Source organism: Perkinsus marinus, assembly GCF_000006405.1.
Source record: "Perkinsus marinus ATCC 50983 genomic scaffold scf_1104296972058, whole genome shotgun sequence".
NCBI lineage: Eukaryota > Perkinsozoa > Perkinsida > Perkinsidae > Perkinsus > Perkinsus marinus.
The window spans coordinates 186306-191066 of record NW_003201888.1 but is presented as its reverse complement, the minus strand read 5'-3'; the positions used below and the strand labels follow the sequence as shown (position 1 = coordinate 191066).

Genomic DNA, 4761 nt, shown 5'->3' with positions numbered 1-4761 from the left:
ATAGACTACGAGTTGTAGGAAAATACAAAATACTCATCTGCATGTTTTCTTTGGAGGATGCTGTACATCGTCGGCTTGGCTCTGTGGCGCAACGGTAGCGCATCTGACTCCAGACTAGAAGGTTGTCCGTTCGAATCGGGTCGAGGTCATATGATAGACTACGAGTTGTAGGGAAATATACAAAATACTCATCTGTATGTCTCCTTTGGGTGATGCTGAACAACGTCAGATTGGTCCTGTGGCGCAACGGTAGCGCATCTAACTCCAGATCAGAAGGTTGTCCGTTCGAATCGGGCCGGGGTCATATGATAGACTACGAGTTGTAGGAAAATACAAAATACTCATCTGTATGTTTCCTTTGGATGATGCTGAACAACGTCAGATTGGCCCTGTGGCGCAACGGTAGCACATCTGACTACAGATCAGAAGGTTGTCCGTTCGAATCGGGCCGGGATCATATGATAGACTGCGAGTTGTAGGAAAATACAAAATGCTCACCTGTATGTTTCCTTTGGATGATGCTGAACGACATCGACCTGGCCCTGTGGCGCAACGGCAGCGCATCTGACTCCAGATCAGAAGGGTGCCCGTTCGAATCGGGCCGGGATCATATGTAGGAAAATACAAAATGCTCACCTGTATGTTTCCTTTGGATGATGCTGAACGACATCGACCTGGCCCTGTGGCGCAACGGTAGCGCATCTGACTCCAGATCAGAAGGGTGTCCGTTTGAATCGGGCCGGGATCATATAGTAGACTACGAGTTGTAGGAAAATACAAAATACTCACCTGTATGTCTCCTTTGGATGATGCTGAACAGTAGACTACGAGTTGTAGGAAAATACAAAATACTCACCTGTATGTCTCCTTTGGGTGATGCTGAAAAACGTCAGATTGGTTCTGTGGCGCAACGGTAGCGCATCTGACTCCAGATCAGAAGGTTGTCCGTTCGAATCGGGCCGGGGTCATATGATAGACTGCGAGTTGTAGGAAAATACAAAGTACTCGCCTGTATGTTTCCTTTGGATGATGCTGAACAACGTCGGCTTGGCCCTGTGGCGCAACGGTAGCGCATCTGACTCCAGATCAGAAGGTTGTCCGTTCGAATCGGGCCGGGGTCATATGATAGACTACGAGTTGTAGGGAAATATACAAAATACTCACCTGTATGTCTCCTTTGGATGATGCTCAACAACGTCGGCTTGGCTCTGTGGCGCAACGGTAGCGCATCTGACTCCAGATCAGAAGGTTGTCCGTTCGAATCGGGCCGGGGTCATATGGTAGACTACGAGTTGTAGGAAAATACAAAATACTCACCTGCATGTTTTCTTTGGAGGATGCTGTACATCGTCAGATTGGCCATGTGGCGTAACGGTAGCGCATCTGACTCCAGATCAGAAGGTTGTCAGTTCGAATCGGGCCGGAGTCATATGATAGACTACGAGTTGTAGGGAAATATACAAAATACTCACCTGCATGTTTCCTTCGAGGATGCTCATCATCGCCGGCTTAGCCCTGTGGCGCAACGGTAGCGCATCTGACTTCAGATCAGAAGGTTGTCCGTTCGAATCGGGCCGGGGTCATATTGTAGACTACGAGTTGTAGGAAAATACAAAATACTCACCTGCATGTTTTCTTTGGAGGATGCTGTACATCGTCGGCTTGGCTCTGTGGCGCAACGGTAGCGCATCTGACTCCAGATCAGAAGGTTGTCCGTTCGAATTGGGCCGGGGTCATATGATAGACTACGAGTTGTAGGGAAATATACAAAATACTCATCTGTATGTCTCCTTTGGGTGATGCTAAACAACGTCAGATTGGTCCTGTGGCGCAACGGTGGCGCATCTGACTCCAGATCAGAAGGTTGTCCGTTCGAATCGGGCCGGGGTCATATGATAGACTACGAGTTGTAGGAAAATACAAAATACTCATCTGTATGTTTCCTTTGGATGATGCTGAACAACGTCAGATTGGCCCTGTGGCGCAACGGTAGCGCATCTGACTCCAGATCAGAAGGGTGTCCGTTTGAATCGGGCCGGGATCATATAGTAGACTACGAGTTGTAGGAAAATACAAAATACTCACCTGCATGCTTCCTTTCGAGGATGCTGAACAACATCGGCTTGGCCCTGTGCCGCAACGTTAGCGCATCTGACTCCAGATCAGAAGGTTGTCCGTTCGAATCGGGCCGAGGTCATATGATAGACTACGAGTTGTAGGGAAATATACAAAATACTCACCTGCATGTTTCCTTCGAGGATGCTCATCATCGTCGAATTGGTTCTGTGGCGCAACGGTAGCGCATCTGACTCCAGATCAGAAGGTTGTCCGTTCGAATCGGGCCGGGGTCATATGGTAGACTACGAGTTGTAGGAAAATACAAAATACTCACCTGCATGCTTCCTTTCGAGGATGCTGAACAACATCGGCTTGGCCCTGTGCCGCAACGTTAGCGCATCTGACTCCAGATCACAAGGTAGTCCGTTCGAATCGGGCCGGGGTCATATGATAGACTGCGAGTTGTAGGAAAATACAAAATGCTCACCTGCATGTTTTCTTTGGAGGATGCTGTATATCGTCGGCTTGGCTCTGTGGCGCAACGGTAGCGCATCTGACTCCAGATCTGAAGGTTGTCCGTTCGAATCGGGCCGGGGTCATATGATAGACTACGAGTTGTAGGGAAATATACAAAATACTCACCTGCATGCTTCCTTTCGAGGATGCTGAACAACATCGGCTTGGCCCTGTGCCGCAACGTTAGCGCATCTGACTCCAGATCAGAAGGTTGTCCGTTCGAATCGGGCCGGGGTCATATGGTAGACTACGAGTTGAAGGAAAATACAAAATACTCACCTGTATGTTTCCTTTGGATGATGCTGAACGACATCGACCTGGCCCTGTGGCGCAACGGTAGCGCATCTGATTCCAGATCAGAAGGGTGTCCATTCGAATCGGGCCGGGATCATATGTAGGAAAATACAAAATGCTCACCTGTATGTTTCCTTTGGATGATGCTGAACGACATCGACCTGGCCCTGTGGCGCAACGGTAGCGCATCTGACTCCAGATCAGAAGGGTGTCCGTTTGAATCGGGCCGGGATCATATAGAAGACTACGAGTTGTAGGAAAATACAAAATACTCACCTGTATGTCTCCTTTGGGTGATGCTGAACAACGTCAGATTGGCCCTGTGGCGCAACGGTAGCGCATCTGACTCCAGATCAGAAGGGTGTCCGTTTGAATCGGGCCGGGATCATATAGTAGACTACGAGTTGTAGGAAAATACAAAATACTCACCTGCATGTCTCCTTTGGATGATGCTTAACAACCTCAGATTGGGCCTGTGGCGCAACGGTAGCGCATCTGACTCCAGATCAGAAGGTTGTCCGTTCGAATCGGGCCGGGGTCATATGATAGACTGCGAGTTGTAGGAAAATACAAAATACTCGCCTGTATGTTTCCTTTGGATGATGCTGAACAACGTCGGCTTGGCCCTGTGGCGCAACGGTAGCGCATCTGACTCCAGATCAAAAGGTTGTCCGTTCGAATCGGGCCGGGGTCATATGGTAGACTACGAGTTGTAGGAAAATACATAATGCTCACCTGTATGTTTCCTTTGGATGATGCTGAACGACATCGACCTGGCCCTGTGGCGCAACGGTAGCGCATCTGACTCCAGATCAGAAGGGTGTCCGTTTGAATCGGGCCGGGATCATATAGTAGACTACGAGTTGTAGGAAAATACAAAATACTCACCTGTATGTCTCCTTTGGGTGATGCTGAACAACGTCAGATTGGCCCTGTGGCGCAACGGTAGCGCATCTGACTCCAGATCGGAAGGGTGTCCGTTTGAATCGGGCCGGGATCATATAGTAGACTACGAGTTGTAGGAAAATACTCACCTGTATGTCTCCTTTGGATGATGCTGAACAACGTCAGATTGGCCCTGTGGCGCAACGGTAGCGCATCTGACTCCAGATCAGAAGGTTGTCCGTTCGAATCAGGCCGGGGTCATATGATAGACTGTGAGTTGTAGGAAAATACAAAATACTCGCCTGTATGTTTCCTTTGGATGATGCTGAACAACGTCGGCTTGGTCCTGTGGCGCAACGGTAGCGCATCTGACTCCAGATCAGAAGGTTGTCCGTTCGAATCGGGCCGGGGTCAAATGGTAGACTACGAGTTGTAGGAAAATACAAAATACTCACCTGCATGTTTTCTTTGGAGGATGCTGTACATCGTCGGCTTGGCCCTGTGGCGCAACGGTAGCGCATCTGACTCCAGATCAGAAGGCTGTCCGTTCGAATCGGGCCGGGGTCATATGATAGACTACGAGTTGTAGGGAAATATACAAAATACTCACCTGCATGTTTCCTTCGAGGATGCTCATCATCGACGGCTTGGCCCTGTGGCGCAACGGTAGCGCATCTGTCTCCAGATCAGAAGGTTGTCCGTTCGAATCGGGCCGGGGTCATATGATAGACTACGAGTTGTAGGAAAATACAAAATACTCACCTGTATGTTTCCTTTGGATGATGCTGAACAACGTCAGATTGGCCCTGTGGCGCAACGGTAGCGCATCTGACTCCAGATCAGAAAGTTGTCCGTTCGATTCGGGCCGAGGTCATATGATAGACTGCGAGTTGTAGGAAAATACAAAATGCTCACCTGTATGTTTCCTTTGGATGATGCTGAACGACATCGACCTGGCCCTGTGGCGCAACGGTAGCGCATCTGACTCCAGATCAGAAGGGTGTCCGT

At 49.3% G+C, this 4761-nt stretch overlaps 30 non-coding genes across 30 annotated transcripts; all 30 read left to right on the top strand.

Moving 5' to 3' along the window:
* Positions 1–77: 77 nt before the first annotated feature.
* On the top strand, positions 78–149 carry Pmar_PMAR025912. The gene has a single exon. It is a non-coding gene; the product is annotated as a tRNA-Trp (tRNA).
* Positions 150–232: 83 nt separating this feature from the next.
* Positions 233–304, top strand: Pmar_PMAR025911. Its single transcript has one exon. It is a non-coding gene; the product is annotated as a tRNA-Trp (tRNA).
* Positions 305–385: 81 nt separating this feature from the next.
* Pmar_PMAR025910 lies at positions 386–457 on the top strand. Its single transcript has one exon. It is a non-coding gene; the product is annotated as a tRNA-Cys (tRNA).
* Positions 458–538: 81 nt separating this feature from the next.
* Pmar_PMAR025909 lies at positions 539–610 on the top strand. Its single transcript has one exon. It is a non-coding gene; the product is annotated as a tRNA-Trp (tRNA).
* Positions 611–676: 66 nt separating this feature from the next.
* Positions 677–748, top strand: Pmar_PMAR025908. The gene has a single exon. It is a non-coding gene; the product is annotated as a tRNA-Trp (tRNA).
* Positions 749–896: 148 nt separating this feature from the next.
* Pmar_PMAR025907 lies at positions 897–968 on the top strand. Its single transcript has one exon. It is a non-coding gene; the product is annotated as a tRNA-Trp (tRNA).
* Positions 969–1049: 81 nt separating this feature from the next.
* On the top strand, positions 1050–1121 carry Pmar_PMAR025906. The gene has a single exon. It is a non-coding gene; the product is annotated as a tRNA-Trp (tRNA).
* An 83-nt stretch (positions 1122–1204) lies between these two features.
* Positions 1205–1276, top strand: Pmar_PMAR025905. Its single transcript has one exon. It is a non-coding gene; the product is annotated as a tRNA-Trp (tRNA).
* Positions 1277–1357: 81 nt separating this feature from the next.
* On the top strand, positions 1358–1429 carry Pmar_PMAR025904. The gene has a single exon. It is a non-coding gene; the product is annotated as a tRNA-Trp (tRNA).
* Positions 1430–1511: 82 nt separating this feature from the next.
* Pmar_PMAR025903 lies at positions 1512–1583 on the top strand. The gene has a single exon. It is a non-coding gene; the product is annotated as a tRNA-Sec (tRNA).
* Positions 1584–1664: 81 nt separating this feature from the next.
* Pmar_PMAR025902 lies at positions 1665–1736 on the top strand. The gene has a single exon. It is a non-coding gene; the product is annotated as a tRNA-Trp (tRNA).
* An 83-nt stretch (positions 1737–1819) lies between these two features.
* On the top strand, positions 1820–1891 carry Pmar_PMAR025901. Its single transcript has one exon. It is a non-coding gene; the product is annotated as a tRNA-Trp (tRNA).
* Positions 1892–1972: 81 nt separating this feature from the next.
* Positions 1973–2044, top strand: Pmar_PMAR025900. The gene has a single exon. It is a non-coding gene; the product is annotated as a tRNA-Trp (tRNA).
* Positions 2045–2125: 81 nt separating this feature from the next.
* Positions 2126–2197, top strand: Pmar_PMAR025899. The gene has a single exon. It is a non-coding gene; the product is annotated as a tRNA-Trp (tRNA).
* An 82-nt stretch (positions 2198–2279) lies between these two features.
* Pmar_PMAR025898 lies at positions 2280–2351 on the top strand. Its single transcript has one exon. It is a non-coding gene; the product is annotated as a tRNA-Trp (tRNA).
* Positions 2352–2432: 81 nt separating this feature from the next.
* Positions 2433–2504, top strand: Pmar_PMAR025897. The gene has a single exon. It is a non-coding gene; the product is annotated as a tRNA-Trp (tRNA).
* Positions 2505–2585: 81 nt separating this feature from the next.
* Pmar_PMAR025896 lies at positions 2586–2657 on the top strand. The gene has a single exon. It is a non-coding gene; the product is annotated as a tRNA-Trp (tRNA).
* An 83-nt stretch (positions 2658–2740) lies between these two features.
* On the top strand, positions 2741–2812 carry Pmar_PMAR025895. The gene has a single exon. It is a non-coding gene; the product is annotated as a tRNA-Trp (tRNA).
* Positions 2813–2893: 81 nt separating this feature from the next.
* Pmar_PMAR025894 lies at positions 2894–2965 on the top strand. Its single transcript has one exon. It is a non-coding gene; the product is annotated as a tRNA-Trp (tRNA).
* Positions 2966–3031: 66 nt separating this feature from the next.
* Positions 3032–3103, top strand: Pmar_PMAR025893. Its single transcript has one exon. It is a non-coding gene; the product is annotated as a tRNA-Trp (tRNA).
* Positions 3104–3184: 81 nt separating this feature from the next.
* On the top strand, positions 3185–3256 carry Pmar_PMAR025892. The gene has a single exon. It is a non-coding gene; the product is annotated as a tRNA-Trp (tRNA).
* Positions 3257–3337: 81 nt separating this feature from the next.
* Pmar_PMAR025891 lies at positions 3338–3409 on the top strand. Its single transcript has one exon. It is a non-coding gene; the product is annotated as a tRNA-Trp (tRNA).
* Positions 3410–3490: 81 nt separating this feature from the next.
* On the top strand, positions 3491–3562 carry Pmar_PMAR025890. The gene has a single exon. It is a non-coding gene; the product is annotated as a tRNA-Trp (tRNA).
* Positions 3563–3643: 81 nt separating this feature from the next.
* Pmar_PMAR025889 lies at positions 3644–3715 on the top strand. Its single transcript has one exon. It is a non-coding gene; the product is annotated as a tRNA-Trp (tRNA).
* An 81-nt stretch (positions 3716–3796) lies between these two features.
* On the top strand, positions 3797–3868 carry Pmar_PMAR025888. The gene has a single exon. It is a non-coding gene; the product is annotated as a tRNA-Trp (tRNA).
* Positions 3869–3942: 74 nt separating this feature from the next.
* On the top strand, positions 3943–4014 carry Pmar_PMAR025887. The gene has a single exon. It is a non-coding gene; the product is annotated as a tRNA-Trp (tRNA).
* Positions 4015–4095: 81 nt separating this feature from the next.
* Positions 4096–4167, top strand: Pmar_PMAR025886. Its single transcript has one exon. It is a non-coding gene; the product is annotated as a tRNA-Trp (tRNA).
* An 81-nt stretch (positions 4168–4248) lies between these two features.
* Pmar_PMAR025885 lies at positions 4249–4320 on the top strand. Its single transcript has one exon. It is a non-coding gene; the product is annotated as a tRNA-Trp (tRNA).
* An 82-nt stretch (positions 4321–4402) lies between these two features.
* Pmar_PMAR025884 lies at positions 4403–4474 on the top strand. Its single transcript has one exon. It is a non-coding gene; the product is annotated as a tRNA-Trp (tRNA).
* Positions 4475–4555: 81 nt separating this feature from the next.
* On the top strand, positions 4556–4627 carry Pmar_PMAR025883. The gene has a single exon. It is a non-coding gene; the product is annotated as a tRNA-Trp (tRNA).
* Positions 4628–4761: the final 134 nt, after the last annotated feature.